Here is a 17,022-nt window from a genome sequence, read left to right on the forward strand (position 1 = left end):
CTATTTAAAACTAAATTTGTACCTATAAAATAAACCCTAAGCTAGCTACAATATAACTAATAGTTACATTGTAGCTAGCTTAGGGTTTATTTTTATTTTACAGGCAACTTTGTATTTATTTTAACTAGGTAGAATAGTTATTAAATAGTTATTAACTATTTAATAACTACCTAGTTAAAATAAAGACAAATTTACCTGTAAAATAAAACCTAACCTAAGTTACAATTACACCTAACACTACACTATAATTAAATAAATTAACTAAAGTAAATGCAATTAATTACAATTAAATAAAATTATCTAAAGTACGAAAACCCCCCCACTAAATTACAGAAAATAATAAAATAATTATAAGATTTTTAAACTAATTGCACCTACTTAATCCCCCTAACAAAATAAAAAAGCCCCCCAATTGCCCCAAAGTAATCAGCTCTTTTACCTGTAAAAAAAAAGTACAAATACCTCCCCAACATTAAAACCCACCACCCACACAACCAACCCTACTCTAAAACCCACCCAATCCCCCTTAAAAAAACTTAACACTAACCCCTTGAAGATCACCCTACCGTGAGACGTCTTCACCCAACTGGGCAGAAGTGGTCCTCCAGACGGGCAGAAGTCTTCATCCAACCGGGCAGAAGTGGACCTCCAGAGGGTCAGAAGTCTTCATCCAGACGGCATCTTCTATCTTCATCCATCCGGCGCAGAGTCGGTCCATCTTCAAGACATCTGATGCTGAGTATCCTCTTCATCCGGAGTCTTCTTACTAAATGACGGTACCTTTTACGTGATGTCATCCAAGATGGCGTCCCTTCAATTCCGATTGGCTGATAGAATTCTATCAGCCAATCGGAATTAAGGTAGAAAAAATACTATTGGCTGATGCAATCAGCCAATAGGATTGAGCTTGCATTCTATTGGCTGATTGGAACAGCCAATAGAATGCCAGCTCAATCCTATTGGCTGATTGGATCAGCCAATAGGATTGAACTTCAATCCTATTGGCTCATTGCATCAGCCAATAGGATTTTTTCTACCTTTATTCTGATTGGCTGATAGAATTCTATCAGCCAATCAGAATTGAAGGGACGCCATCTTGGATGACGTCATTTAAAGGTACCGCCATTTAGAAAGAAGACTGCGGATGAAGAGGATGCTCCGCATCGGATATGTTGAAGATGGACCCGCTCCGGATGGATGAAGATAGAAGATGCCGTCTGGATGAAGACTTCTGCCCGTCTGGATGACCACTTCTGCCCGGTTGGGTGAAGACGTCTCACGGTTGGGTGATCTTCAAGGGGTTAGTGTTAGGTTTTTTTTAAGGGGGGATTAAATGGGTTTGAGAGTAGGGTTGGTTGTGTGGATAAATAACCAGTTTATAAATGAATATGATACAATGAGGTACAATTCTTAGTGTTGTTTCTCCTCATAGATGAAGGATGCCCAAGATTCCATGGGATTGAGTCAGATGATGATGTCATCAGAAGGTTTGTCCAAATGCCCTTTGAGATAGTTGTGAATGCGACAAAACATGTTAGGGATGTGAGGAGGGCTGATTGGGGCTCTCAAGTCTTAATTTTAAATTCTCAAACTTTATTACAATTACAATTATAGCCTCTTAGAAAATAGAGCATTACAGGAATGTGAGGAGAAGTCATGCTCTGCTGTACACACATTAAAGGGATAGGAAAGTCAAAATTAAACTTGCATGATTCAGATAGAGCATGTAGTTTTAAGACACTTCTATTTTCAAATGTGCCTTGTTCTCTTAGTATCCCTTGTTAAAAAAACGAATACACACATATCATACACCAGTTGGAACTGCTGTTAATTGGTACCTGCACACATTTGTCTTTTGTGATTGGCTAAATAGATATTTTCAACTTCCTGTCAGTAGGGCAATGCTATCCCTTAAGCAATGGATAACAAGAGAATGAAGACAATTTGATTATAGAATTAAATTGGAATGTTTTTAAAATTGTATGTTCTATCTGAATCATAAAAGAAAATTTTGGGGTTTACTATCCCTTTAGATTGTGGATACAGTAACTACTGTTAGAGATCTTGATATTTATACTGAAATTAAATTGTAATGTGTTTATATATACGTTGAACAGCTGCACAGTAACCGAATACTCTATAATATTAAAGTAAAATGTATACTATTAATAGCTATCTGTCTGAACGCAGCTTGATAGGTTTGTAACAATTTACTTCTGGGCATGCAGCCAAACACGTTTTAACAGCAAATATTAGCATGGGGAAATCTGTTTGTTACATTTAAACAATAAGCTTTCAGGCTATTTAGGGTTAGATTACAAGTGGAGCGGTATATTGCATTTTCAACTCTGATAGAGTTAAGCTTTTTGTGCTTGTCAGGTTGTTTACAAGTTTGAAAAAAACCTTATTTTGCACAAGCGGTAACCCTACTAGCGCAAAAATCTGAACATCAAATATTGCGTGCTCACTCACGTATCCCCCATAGAAGTCAATGGAGAAAAAAAAAGAAAAAAACAACAACACCCGACTCTCGTGCACACCATCACATTTTTGCAATTGCTCTAACCCAGTGATTTGCAACCTTTTTTTTGCCGTGGCACACTTTTTTACATTAAAAAAATCCTGTGGCACACCACCACCATTTTACAAAATCACACATTGTAGCCTAACACAGGATATATAATACAGGATATATATACACACACTGTACTGTGCTGTCATGCCATGCCTCTTACAAACTATACATGACATATTGACATTCATTCACAAACAATCATAATGATTGTCTGTGAATGAATGTCAATGTCATGGTTGCAAATGATGCCTGATGAGCCTGTCACATACCTACCAATATTTAAAAATTTGAAAGAGGGACACCCCCGCACTGTTGTCAGTCTGCCGTGGCACACCTGAGGATCTCTCACGGCACACTAGTTGAAAAACACTGCTCTAACCCAACATGAAAATGTGAATATTTAATATCTCAATGTTCTTAACATTACGGAATATGTTCTATTTATTCATAATTAAATATTTCTACATATATCTGATGTTTTTTTTAAACAAATATATATTTATACATATATAGATTACATATAGGTATAGATATATACAGATATATATAGGAATATTTATTTAAAAATACATAGAACCTATTACCATATGTGCAGAACATTGGAATGTGAAATATTAACAGTAAATACACAGTTAAACACACACACATATATATATATATATATATACACAATAACAAACACAAAAAGCTGTGCATAAGCAACACACACTACTAGTAAATCTATAAATAAATATATATATATATATATATATATATATATATATATAACATCAAGACAGATCGCACTCCAGATATCAGCAACCCAGGGTGCAGCAAAAGGTAAATATAATCAATAAGAAAAGCACACTCCAATAGGAATATTTTTGCAAATTTGTCACTATTTATTATACACTTTCACTTTTTGTCTGAGGACGGACCAGTTTGGCCCGAAAACGTTCACAATAAATAATAACGAATTTGCAGACAAATTCCTATTGGAGTGCGCTTTTCTTATTGATTATATATATATATATATATATATATATATATATATATATATATATATATATATATATATATATATATATATATATATATATATATATATATATAACCCTATACAAAAAAAGCAATACAAATCTAGAATCTAAAATTCAAATTAATCAAAATACAGACCAATGAAGTCTGAGCAATTATTAGTGTTCTCTTGTTATCGGATGTATATACACACACATGTGCAATTCTCTCCCTCTAGTGTCTCACGTAAACAAATCCAGGAGTGTCAGTTATTCTTCTCTGTATAAAGTGCCCATTTCCTTCAATAAGGAATCCTCCCGTATCAAATCGGTGCAGCTCTCCGAGTCCAGATCATAAAGTACTATAGGGAGTACTTGGCCAAAGATAAATTACAAGATAAGTACTTACTTTACTTTGAATTGGAGTTGCGCTCTTTTGCTCTTATTTTGTTATACATATATATAGTATATATATATATAATATATATATATATATATATATATATAAATATACATACCTACATACATAAATACATACATACCTACATACATATTTATCAATGTATCTGTATGTATCTCTATGTTAAAGTACTTTGGCAGGTTTTTTTCCCTCACACCCGAGATCTCGTATTTTTGAGCCCTTATAACTTTTTTGTGCAATATTTTTTTAACATAATTTTTATTAGATGGTGTTATTATGAGTGCAACTGTACTTTGTAATGTATTTTGAAGTATTTTGTGCAATTTTGTAGTTTTGCAAAATAGTTATCTACAGCTTTGAGATTGCAGTAATAATTGTAGCGTAAATCACGATTGTGCTAGCACAATCGCCATTTCGCTCAACTTGTAATATAAACACAATTATGGATCACAAAAACACGATATCGCTTGCGCAAAAATGTTTGCGCCTCACTTGTAATCTAGCTCTTACTTGGCCATATATTTTTAATAATATAAGCCATTTTATGCTTAAAGAGATAAAATAGCCCCCACTAGCCTATATTGTTAAAGGATTACTTTCCGTTATAATTTTTAAACCAAACAACTAACATATTAAAGTTAATAAACATTAATTAAAACCTACTGACCTATATTTTCTCCAAAACAAAGTTTCATAACGTTCTAAAAGTTATATCTTTTATTCGCCGATGATGTCACGTTATCCTGCCCACTATTTTCAGCACTGCATGTTCAAAATACTTAAACCAATGAAATTGTGTTTAAAGCGCCATTTTGAAACCTAGGTATTGTAAACGGATTGGTACAGAGCAAAGGATACCCACGGAGTGGGTTTGGAAAACAATTAAATTTGCAGACAAGATTTCTGACATACGATAGAGATATGTTAATGAAATGCTATTGATAAAAAGCGTATTTGGGGTAGTTAGTTAGTTAGTAACAGGCATAGAACATATTTACTTACAGTGGCCCTTTAAGCTTTGTAATAACTGTTTGCTTTAAAGGGATACTAAATCCATTTTTTTCCTTCATGATTCAGATAGAACATTCAATTTTAAGCAACTTTCTAATTTACTCCTATTATCAATTTTTCTTTATTCTCTTGCAATCTTTATTTGAAAAAGCAGGAATCTAAGCTAAGGAGCCAGCCCAGTAGATAGATTCCTGCTTTTTCAAATAAAGATAGCAAGAGAATAAAGAAAAACTGATAATAGGAGTAAATTAGAAAGTTGCTTAAAATTGCATGGACTATCTAAACCATGAAAGAAAAAAATGGGTTTAAGAGTCCCTTTAATGTCAGAATTTATTCATATGTAAACATTATACTGACTCAGGACATTTATTTAAAGCGGTATCACTCCCAATATTAGAACTTATTTACTTATTGGTGGCGCAAACCAATGGGATAAAATATTCAGGATAATAGGCAACAAAGATTTAGCCTTAACTGCTTAACTTTGATATTTTTGAGGGATTTTTAAAATGACTTTCCAACCACCCATGTTTTAATGCGAAACTCCTCACTTGAGGATTTAAAGAGACACTAAACCCAACTTTTTTTCTTTCATGATTCAGATAGAGCATGCAGTTTTAAGCAACTTTCTAATTTACTCCTATAATCAAATTTTCTTTGTTCTCTTGTTATCTTTATTTTAAAAGCAGGAATGCAAAGCTTAGGAGCTGGCCCATTTTTAATTCAGTACCCTGGATAGCGCTTGCTTATTGGTGGTTATATTTAGCCACCAATCAGCAAGCACTACCCAGGTGCTGAACCAAAAGTGGGTTGACTCCTAAGCTTAACATTCCTGCTTTTCATAAAAAGATAGCAAGAGAATGAAGAAAAATTGATGAGTAAATTAGAAAGTTGCTTAAAATTGCATACTCTATCTAAATCATTAAAGAAAATTAATTGGGTTTAGTGTCCCTTTAATTATTCGAATGTAAAATAGACTATGATAAAATAAATTGGATTATTCAGAAGCATGAGAGGATATTTTAATGTTTCTCCCATTTTTAATTTTGTGTCAATAAAAGTTATGTTTTAAGTTGCACAACACACCACATTGTAGTTTATAAACACTTTATTATCTAATAGGATATACTGAGGAACCCAGCGTGCTAGATATACAGCGGGTATTGAAAAGATTTACCGCCCTTGAAAATAATCACTATTTGTTGCTTAGCAACCTGAAATAAAGAGACACATTTTTTTGTTTATCCAGTTGTAATTACTCAGTGCAACTTATAATATCCAAGTGAATGATATAACACCAACATGTCAGGCAAAAATAAAGACAATTCAAAAACAGAATCACAGAGTTGGAAAAAGGAAAAATTAACATTGCACTGGATTTGACGATCCCCCTCCTTCTTCTTCCTGCTGTAGACCACAGCAGTGACGAAACTGGCTTTCTCCAATCACAGCCAGGCATCACGAGCTGGACTCTGGGGTGCAAGCCATGATTGGAGCAAGCTGGTTTTCGTAATTTCTGACGTCAGTACAGAGGATGTGAGGCTGAGATCGGCGATCCGGCTTTGCAGAAGTAAAAGGTAAGTATTTCTTCAAATCCAGTGCAATATTAATTTTCATCAATGAAAGTGCCCCTGTTTTTAAAAGTATTTTTAAAAACCAGGCACTCATTGATGAAAATTGACCTTCACTTTAATTACAGCCTTTAGGGCTATATTACAAATGTTGCTCTACCTGCAGCGCAAGTGCAGTATGATTTTTGTTATGCCTCCCGCAAGCGTTTTCAGCCTTGCTAGCCTCACCAATTCTTATGTTATTAAATATTATTAATAACATAAGGATTGGTGAGGCTAGCAAGGCTGAAAATGCTTGCAGGAGCATAACAAAAATACAGAATTGGACTGTATTTTTGCCCCATCCATTATTCCTTCTATCCTTACAAGTGCTCCAGTGTCTCTTGCAGAGAAACACCCCCATAACAGGATATTACCACCTCCATGCATTACTGTAGGTATGGTGTTATTTGGATGGTGAGCTGTATTAGATTTCCTCCAGACATATTGTTTGGTGTTAAGGCCAAATATTCAATTTTACTCTCAACTGTGGCCTCAGAATCTCCTAGGTGTTAACAAAGCTCAGTCGTGACTGCAAGTGGCCTTTCTTGAGGAGTGGCTTTTTTCTTGCAACCCTTCCATACAAGCCACATTTGTGGAGAATTCCTGATATTGTTGTCACATGCACACAATGACCACTTTTTGTAATAAATTCCTGCAACTGCTTCAGAGTTGCTGTGGACCTCTTGGTAGCCTCTCTGACCAGTTTCCTCCTGGCTCTTTCATCCAGTTTGGAGCAACGTCCTGATCAAGAGAGGGTCTGTGTTGTACCAAATACGTTTCACTTCTTAATAATAGACTTCACTGTGCTTCTAGGCATTGATAAAGCCTTTGATATTTTCTTGCATCCATCTCCTGACTTGTGCCTGTCCACAAGATTATCCTAGATATTCTCTGACAGTGCCATGTCACCCATAGTTGATTGTTTGCTTATGTTGCACTACCAGGGACTGAGATGCTCAAGGAAAGCTTGTTTCATGCTGACCTAATCAATATGCCCACAGCTGATTACAGTTGAAGGTTAAATGGCTTTGTGTGTGCCGTTGAGAAGGTGATTGGCTACACCTGATTGAGGTTATAAGTAATTTTAGAAAGGGGGTGATCCTTTTTCCAACTCAGTGATTCTGTTTTTGAATTGTCTTTACTTTTTCCTGACATGTTGGTGTTATATATTTTACTTGGATGCTATAAGTTGCACTGGATAAACAAAAACTGTGTCTGTCTTTATTTCAGACTGCAAAGCAACAAAATGTTATTATTTTCAAGGGGGTGATTATTTTCAATACCCACTGTATGTATCCTTAGTGCTGCATTTCATCCACTATTTTAGAAATAAAACCTAAAAGTAGTAATACATTTTTAACATCCTCTCTTAGCTGAAATGAAGAAGGAATTTTGTGTTCCTGCAGCTGCCCCTTTGGACCCCCCTGACTCCCTGTCCTTGGCCAATATTAACGCGACAATCCCAGCCTCTTGTTTAAAATTAAAAGGTTGTCATTCATGTATATCTTCCATTGTCCTCTTATGACAGAATTAAAGGGCCTTATGGTTTTTATCTACTGTCAAAATGTATTTTCTCCTCTGACTGTTCATATTTTGGGGGGAAATTGTAGCCCAAAACCTGGACTGAGTATTTTTTATACCCTAAAGGTTATTTCAGAATTATATATACCCTTTTTATAGGGAGCACTGTCATATCTTGCTAATGGCATTAGCAAATGGTTTTAAGGGGATAGCAAGACTTGCTAAAAGGGTAACATATTTTAAAATGGCTTCAAAATGAAATACAAATTTTAAGGGACAGTCTAGTAATAAATAAATGTTCATGATTCAGATAGGGAATGTCATTTTTAACAACTTTCCAATTTACTTTTATCATCAAATTTGATTTGTTCTCTTGGTATTCTTGAAAGCTAAACCTAGAAAGTCTCATATGCTAATTTCTAAGCCATTAAAGACCGTCTCTTATCTCAGGGCATTTTGACAGTGCTAGTTCATGTGTGCCATATAAATAAAATTGTGCTTACTCCCGTGGAGTTACCTATGATTCGCTGGTTGTTTGTCAGAAGAACTGAAATAAGGAGATGCTATGATACAAGGTAAACACAGAGGTAAACAAGTATATTAATATAATATCTGATAAAACGCAGGTACGCAAGCGCGAAACATGTCAGGTGTTCCTGTCTGTGATTTCCCTTGACTGTGGTTGAAATAAATTGAACTTTCTAGGCATTGACTTTGTCTGGCAGCAGTTTCTTTCTCTTTCATTATTGTATTAATAAAACCGTGTTGGTTATGCAAAATTGGGGAATGGGTAATAAAGGGATTATCTATCTTTTTAAACAAAATTCTGACGTAGACTATACCTTTAAGTTCACTTACAACATTAAATAGTATAGTTACCAATTCAGGAAGAAACATTTCCTTCATCAAACTGAAGGGTTAAAGAATTCCTTAAGATGGGGGCTACAATAAGGATGTGAATGTTTACATAGCTTACAAATGATTGCTGTTAGGATGCTTTAGCTATCAGGATTTTAGATATGGTTTCTTAAAGAGTACAGTGTGCCATTCCACTTACAATGGCCTTTTTACTTTGAACACTTCCAAAGGCCAATGAATGTATGGTACTGAACATTTTTACCATGTTAGATATTAGCCCAGTTTGTTCTAAATATTCCCTTAAAGGGACAGACTACATCGTAGTCATATTAAAGTCTTTACATAGATTAAGCTACAATTAGCCTCCTGCACACCTTTCTATATCATGCAGCAGGGTCAGTATAAAAGTTATTTTAAAATAAATATTGTTTCTGGCCACTTTGAAATGGCTGACAAGCTCAGTCCAATGATGACGACATGATTTGGGCTAGATCTATGCACTCTGCTGAATAGCATTGGCAGTCTGTTGAATCCAACTAGTGAGCCTTTTGTAATCGGGCGCCATATGCAGCCCACATAGTGAGGTCATCAGTGGGCAGAGCTTGGCAGACATTTTAAAGTGACCAGAAACAATATTAATTTTAAAATAACTTTTTTACTATTCCTGCTGGATGATATAAAAAAAAAAGTTACAGGCCGCTATTTGCAGCTTAATCTATGGTAAGACTTTAAGATGACTAAGATGTAGACTGTCCCTTTAACATATCATGAGATGAATGAGTTGTTGGCTATTTAGGTGGAACCTATCACTCACTTCTCCATCTGTACAAAAATCTAACTGAAACTGCTTCTCGTGAATTTTTGAGCAAGTGCCTTCACTAGGGGCCTGGATATATATTTTGGCATTTGAAATATCTGATTTTGCTTATGGTATCCCTACCTATACTGAAAGGTTCTATGCTTAAGTTTTGGATATAGAAAAGCTGGGTAAACATAGCTAGTATAAGAAATTGCATAGCAATCCTTAGAGTCCAGGGTTATTTTCTTTAATTTTTCTTCTATATGTATTCTCATGTATCTATGCAAAGTCCTATAAGTAGACCCTACCAGATCACGCTAGAAATTTACTCACTGCTTACTATGTATTTTTTTGGGTACATTATTCCAAATTTTCCTTATTGTTCCTCTTGATGAAAGATATCACATTTTAGTTTACACATAATTGTAGTTGATAGTAATTTCCTTAGCTGACGTCAAACAGGTCTCTTGACAAAGCAGTTAGGGACATTCTTATGTTTATGCCCCAACATAGAAGTTATTATGTTTTCCAAAATGTATTTCATGAATCAGACAGCTCATACAATTTTAAACTCTCCAATTTACTTCTATTATTTAATTTGCTTGCTGCTCTTGTTATCCTTTGCTGAAAGGTTTATATAGGTAGGCTCAGGAGCAGCAAAGGTTCTCACCTAGGTTCTAGCTGCTGATTGGTGGCTGCATATATATCCTGATTGTCATTGGCTCACCCATGTGTTTAGTTAGAAACCAGTAGTGCATTGCTGCTCCTTTAACAAATGATACCAGGAGAATGAAGCAAATTTGATAATAGAAGTAAACTGGAAAGTTGTTTAAGATTGTGTGTTCTACCTAAATCATGAAAGAACATTTTTGGGTTTCATGCCCCTTTAAACCAATTTTTTGTCTTACATGATTCAGATAGAGCAACAATTTTAAGCAACTTTCTAATTTACTCCTATTATCAAATTTTCTTTGTACTCTTAGTATCTTTATTTGAAAAGCAGGAACTGGGATTCAATTGGGATTCATATCCCTTTAACTAATTATTACAAATGTGAAGCATAGAGAGGTATTAGCTTATGTCTCCTGTTTATATATTTTAGCTTGCCCTGTTTATGATAACACTTGGTCTGATATTTCTGGGTGCTAATTTAAAATAATTGAGGGTCCCCCAGTTATTACATCTCAGTAATGACCCAAGTTAAAGGGTATTTTCATTTATTTGTTTCTCCCTTACATTTACTCACCCCCCCACTGTATTTATATACAGCCCTACAAACCATCTCTGTTAGATCTAACTGGAAAACCAATCACTGCTTAACATCTATGTCTGTGGCTATATTATCTCAAATTGATCCATGTATTGTATGCTACACATCCCTACTTTGTATTGCTGTAGATATCAATATTTTTGTCTCTACGTAATACTGTTTGTCATAGTTGCTATTTCCAACAGATCACTTGACAATATTGATAGATATATAATTATGCTTATTGTATAATATTGTAGTTATTTTGCTTTCATGCTTAACTCCTAGAATCCCTAAAGATATTATCCTTTTAAGGAAGGTCCATGAGTGACCTTCTTCTTCATAATCCTCCTGTTTATTATTATTTTCTGTGTTGGAGTACAAAATTAGCCTATACTGTACTGATATAGGAGGCGGAAAACTGAGCAATGTGTTAGTTATTAAGAAACATTGTTTTATTGTTAGTAACCCCTTCCCCCCTATATTGGGTTCTCTAAATGTTGATTATAATATTATATATATAAAAGAAAGAAAAAAAAGAAGTTGGTCATTTAAGTTACCTCCTTTATTTGAGATAACCTTCTGTAGTACTCATTTTGTACAAGCTTAGAAGGTCCAAACAGGGCCTTATGTATCACAAAGAAGGTTTATAGATTAATAGGGATATTCATGTATATTGTTTTTCTTGTATCCTTGAAATTGTTTCCTATCGCCTAGATTTAGAGTTCTGCAGTAGCCGTCAAAAGCAGCGTTAAGGGCTCCTAACGCTGCTGTTGGCCGCCCGCTGGTATATAGAGTCGTGTAGGTAAAGGTCTAACGCTCACTTTCAAGCTGCAACTTTTCCATACCACAGATCCCCTTACGCCAATTGCGTATCCTATCTTTTCAATGGGATCTTCCTAATGCCGGTATTTAGAGTCTTGGCTGAAGTGAGCGTTACAACTCTACTGACAAAACTCCTACCGCCCATGGAAAGGCTGTAGTTAAGAGCTTTCTGGGCTAACGCCGGTTTATAAAGCTCTTAACTACAGTGCTCTAAAGTACACTAACATCCATAAACTACCTATGTACCCCTAAACCGAGGCCCCCCCACATCGCCGCCACTATAATAATTTTTTTAACCCCTAATCTGCCGACCGCACACCGCCGCCACCTACATTATCCCTATGAACCCCTAATCTGCTGCCCCTAACATCGCTGACACCTATATTATATTTATTAACCCCTAATCTGCCCCCCCCAATGTCGCTGCTACCTTACCTACACTTATTAACCCCTAATCTGCCGACCGGACCTCGCTGCCACTCTAATAAATGTATTAACCCCTAAACCGCCACACTCCCGCCTCGCAAACCCTGTAATAAATAGTATTAACCCCTAATCTGCCCTCCCTAACATCGCCACCACCTAACTTCAAGTATTAACCCCTAATCTGCCGACCGGACCTCGACGCTACTCTAATAAATGTAGTAACCCCTAAAGCTAAGTCTAACCCTAACACCCCCCTAACTTAAATATAATTTTAATCTAACGAAATAAATTAAATCTTATTAACTAAAGTATTCCTATTTAAAACTAAATACTTACCTGTAAAATAAACCCTAATATAGCTACAATATAATGAATAATTATATTGTAGCTATTTTAGGATTTATATTTATTTTACAGGCAACTTTGTATTTATTTTAACTAGGTACAATAGCTATTAAATAGTTTTTTTACTATTTAATAGCTACCTAGTTAAAATAATTACAAAATTACCTGTAAAATAAATCCTAACCTAAGTTACAATTAAACCTAACACTACACTATAATTAAATAAATTAAATAAATTACCTACAATTACCTACAATTAAATAAACTAAACTAAATTACAAAAAAAACAAACACTAAATTACAAAAAATAAAAAAGATTACAAGAATTTTAAGCTAATTACACCTACTCTAAGCCCCTAATAAAATAACATAGCCCTTCAAAATAAAAAAATTTCCCTACCCTAATCTAAATTACAAAAGTTAACAACTCTATTACCAGCCCTTAAAAGTGCTTTTTGCGGTGCATGCCCCAAAGTAATCAGCTCTTTTGCCTGTAAAAAAACACACAATACCACCCCCAACATTACAACCCACCACCCACATACCCCTACTCTAACCAAAACCCCACTTAAATAAACCTAACACTACCCTCCTGAAGATCTCCCTACCTTGAGTCGTCTTCACCCAACCGGGCCGAAGTCTTCATCCGATGGGGCAGAAGAGGACATCCAGACCGGCAGAAGTCTTCATCCTACCCGGGCAGAAGAGGACATCCGGACCGGCAGACATCTTCATCCAAGCGGCATCTTCTATCTTCATCCATCCGATGAGGAGCGGCTTCATCTTCAAGACCTCCGGCACGGAACATCCTCCTTCCCCGACGACTACCCGACGAATGAAGGTTCCTTTAAGTGACGTCATCCAAGATGGCGTCCCTCGAATTTCGATTGGCTGATAGGATTCTATCAGCCAATCGGAATTAAGGTAGGAAAAATCTGATTGGATTATTGAATCAGCCAATCAGATTAAAGTTCAATCTGATTGGCTGATCGGAACAGCCAATAGAATGCAAGCTCAATCTGATTGGCTGATTGGATCAGCCAATCGGATTGAACTTGAATCAGATTGGCTGATTCAATCAGCCAATCAGATATTTCCTACCTTAATTCCGATTGGCTGATAGAATCCTATCAGCCAATCGGAATTCGAGGGACGCCATCTTGGATGACGTCACTTAAAGGAACCTTCATTCGTCGGGTAGTCATCGGGGAAGGAGGATGTTCAGTGCCAGAGGTCTTGAAGATGGAGCCGCTCCTTGTCGGATGGATGAAGATAGAAGATGCCGCTTGGATGAAGATGTCTGCCGGTCTGGATGTCCTCTTCTGCCCGGATAGGATGAAGACTTCTGCCAGTCTGGATGTCCTCTTCTGCCCCATCGGATGAAGACTTCGGCCCGGTTGGGTGAAGACGACTCAAGGTAGGGAGATCTTCAGGGGGGTAGTGTTAGGTTTATTTAAGAGGGGTTTGGGTTAGAGTAGGGGTATGTGGGTGGTGGGTTGTAATGTTGGGGGTGGTATTGTGGGGGGTTTTACAGGCAAAAGAGCTGATTACTTTGGGGCATGCCCCGCAAAAAGCCCTTTTAAGGGCTGGTAATAGAGCTGTTAACTTTTGTAATTTAGATTAGGGTAGGGAAATATTTTTATTTTGGGGGGCTTTGTTATTTTATTAGGGAGCTTAGAGTAGGTGTAATGAGCTTAAAATTCTTGTAATCTTTTTTTATTTTTTGTAATTTAGTGGGGTTTTTTTTTGTAATTTAGTTTAGTTTATTTAATTGTAGGTAATTTATTTAATTTATTTAATTATAGTGTAGTGTTAGGTTTAATTGTAACTTAGGTTAGGATTTATTTTACAGGTATATTTGTATTTATTTTAACTAGGTAGCTATTAAATAGTAAATAACTTTTTAATAGCTATTGTACCTAGTTACAATAAATACAAAGTTGCCTGTAAAATAAATATAAATCCTAAAATAGCTACAATATAATTATTTGTTATATTGTAGCTATATTAGGGTTTATTTTACAGGTAAGTATTTAGTTTTAAATAGGAATACTTTAGTTAATAAGATTTAATTTATTTTGTTAGATTAAAATTATATTTAATTTAGGGGGGTGTTAGGGTTAGACTTAGCTTTAGGGGTTAATACATTTATTAGGGTAGCTGCGAGGTCCGATCGGCAGATTAGGGGTTAATACTATTTATTATAGGGTTTGTGAGGCGGGAGTGTGGTGGTTTAGGGGTTAATAACTTTATTAGAGTAGCAGCGAGGTCCGGTCGGCAGATTAGGGGTTAATAAGTGTAGGTAAGGTAGCGGCGATGTTGGGGGGGCAGATTAGGGGTTAATAAATATAATATAGGTGTCGGCGATGTTAGGGGCAGCAGATTAGGGGTACATAGGTATAATTTAGGTTGCGGCGGTGTCCGGAGCGGCAGATTAGGGGTTAATAATATAATGCAGGTGTCAGCGATAGTGGGGTCGGCAGATTAGGGGTTAATAAGTGTAAGGTTAGGGGTGTTTAGACTCGGGGTTCATGTTAGGGTGTTAGGTGCAGACTTAGAAACTGTTTCCCCATAGGAAACAATGGGGCTGCGTTAGGAGCTTAACGCTGCTTTTTTGGAGGTGTTAGGTTTTTTTCAGCCCAAACTGCCCCATTGTTTCCTATGGGGGAATCGTGCACAAGCACATTTTTCCAGCTAGCCGCTACCATAAGCAACGCTGGTATTGAGAGTTGAAGTGGCGGTAAATATGCCTTTAGGCTCCCTTTTTGGAGCCAAATGCAGCCCTTCAGAGAACTATAAATACCAGCGTTGTTTAGAAGCAGCGCTAGAAAAAAAAAGACGCGTAGCTAACGCACCCCTTTGGCCGCAAAACTCTAAATCTAGGCGTAAAAGAGAGGGGGAGACAGAGAGAGTAAAACAGAGGGGGGATAGATCAAAAGAGAGGGGAGAGAGAGCAAAAGATAGGGGGGTGAGAGAGAGAGAGCAAAAGAGAGGGGAGAGAGAGAAAGCAAAATAGAGGGGAGAGAGAGAAAGCAAAATAGAGGGGGAGAAAGAGTAAAAGAGAGGGGGAGAGAGAGATCAAAAGAGAGGGGGAGAGAGTGAGAGCAAAAAAGAGGGGGGAGAGAGAGCAAAAGAGAGGGGTGAGAGAGAGCGAAAGAGAGGGGGAGAAAGAGCAAAAGAGAGGGGTGAGAGAGAGCAAAAGAGAGGGGTGAGAGAGAGCAAAAGAGAGGGGGAGAGAGAGCAAAAGAGAGGGGGGGGGGGAGAGAGCAAAAGAGGGGGAGAGCAAAAGAGAGGGGGGGAAAAGAGCAAAAGAGAGGGGTGAGAGAGAGTGCAAAAGAGAGGGGGAGAGAGAGCAGAAAGAGAGGGGGGGAGAGAGACCGCAAAAGAGAGGGGGGAGAGAAAGAGTGCAAAAGAGAGGGGGGAGAGAGATTACAAAAGAGAGGGGGAGACAGAAAGAGCGAAAGAGATGGGGAGACAGAGAGAGCAAAAGAGAGGGAGGAGAGAGCAAAGGAGAGGGGAGAGAGAGCAAAAGAGAGGGAGTGAGAGACAGAGCAAAAGAGAGGGGAGAGAGAGCAAAAGAGAGGGAGTGAAATTGAGAGAGCAATAGAGAGGGGGGAGAGAGCAAAATAGAGGGGGGAGAGAGAGAGCAAAAGAGAGGGGGAGAGCGAGATCAAAAGAGAGGGGGGGAGAGAGAGAGATCAAAAGAGAGGGGGAGAGAGAGAGAGAGCAAAAGAGAGGGGGGGGGAGAGAGAAAGCGCAAAAGAGTGGGGGAGAGAGAGAGATCAAAAGAGGGGGAGAGAGAAAGCACAAAAGAGAGGGGAGAGAGCGCAAAAGAGAGGGGGAGAGAGAGAGCGCAATAGAGAGGGGAGAGAAAGAGCGCAAAAGAGAGGGGAGAGAGCGCAAAAGAGAGGGGGAGAGAGAGCGCAAAAGAGAGGGGAGAGAAAGAGCGCAAAAGAGAGGGGGGAGAGAGAGCAAAAGAGAGGAAAGAGCAAAAGTGAGGGGGGAGAGAGCAAAAGAGAGGGGAGAGAGAGCAAAAGAGAGGGGGTGAGAGAGAGAGAGCAAAAGAGAGGGGAGAGAGAGCAAAAGAGAGGGGGTGAAATTGAGAGAGCAAAAGAGGGGGTGAGAGAGCAAAAGAGAGGGGGGAGAGAGAGCAAAAGAGGGGGAGGAGAGCAAAAGAGAGGGGGGAGAAAGAGCAAAAGAGAGGGTGAGAGAGAGCAAAAGAGAGGGCTGAGAGAGAGCAAAAGAGAGGGGTGAGAGAGAGCAAAAGAGAGGGGTGAGAGAGAGCAAAAGAGAGGGGCAGAGAGCAAAAGAGAGGGGGGGAGAGAACAAAAGAGGGTGGAGAGAGAGCAAAAGAGAGGGGGAGACAGAGCAAAAGAGAGGGGGA

The sequence above is a fragment of the Bombina bombina genome, chromosome 5 (genome assembly GCF_027579735.1).
Source record: "Bombina bombina isolate aBomBom1 chromosome 5, aBomBom1.pri, whole genome shotgun sequence".
NCBI lineage: Eukaryota > Metazoa > Chordata > Amphibia > Anura > Bombinatoridae > Bombina > Bombina bombina.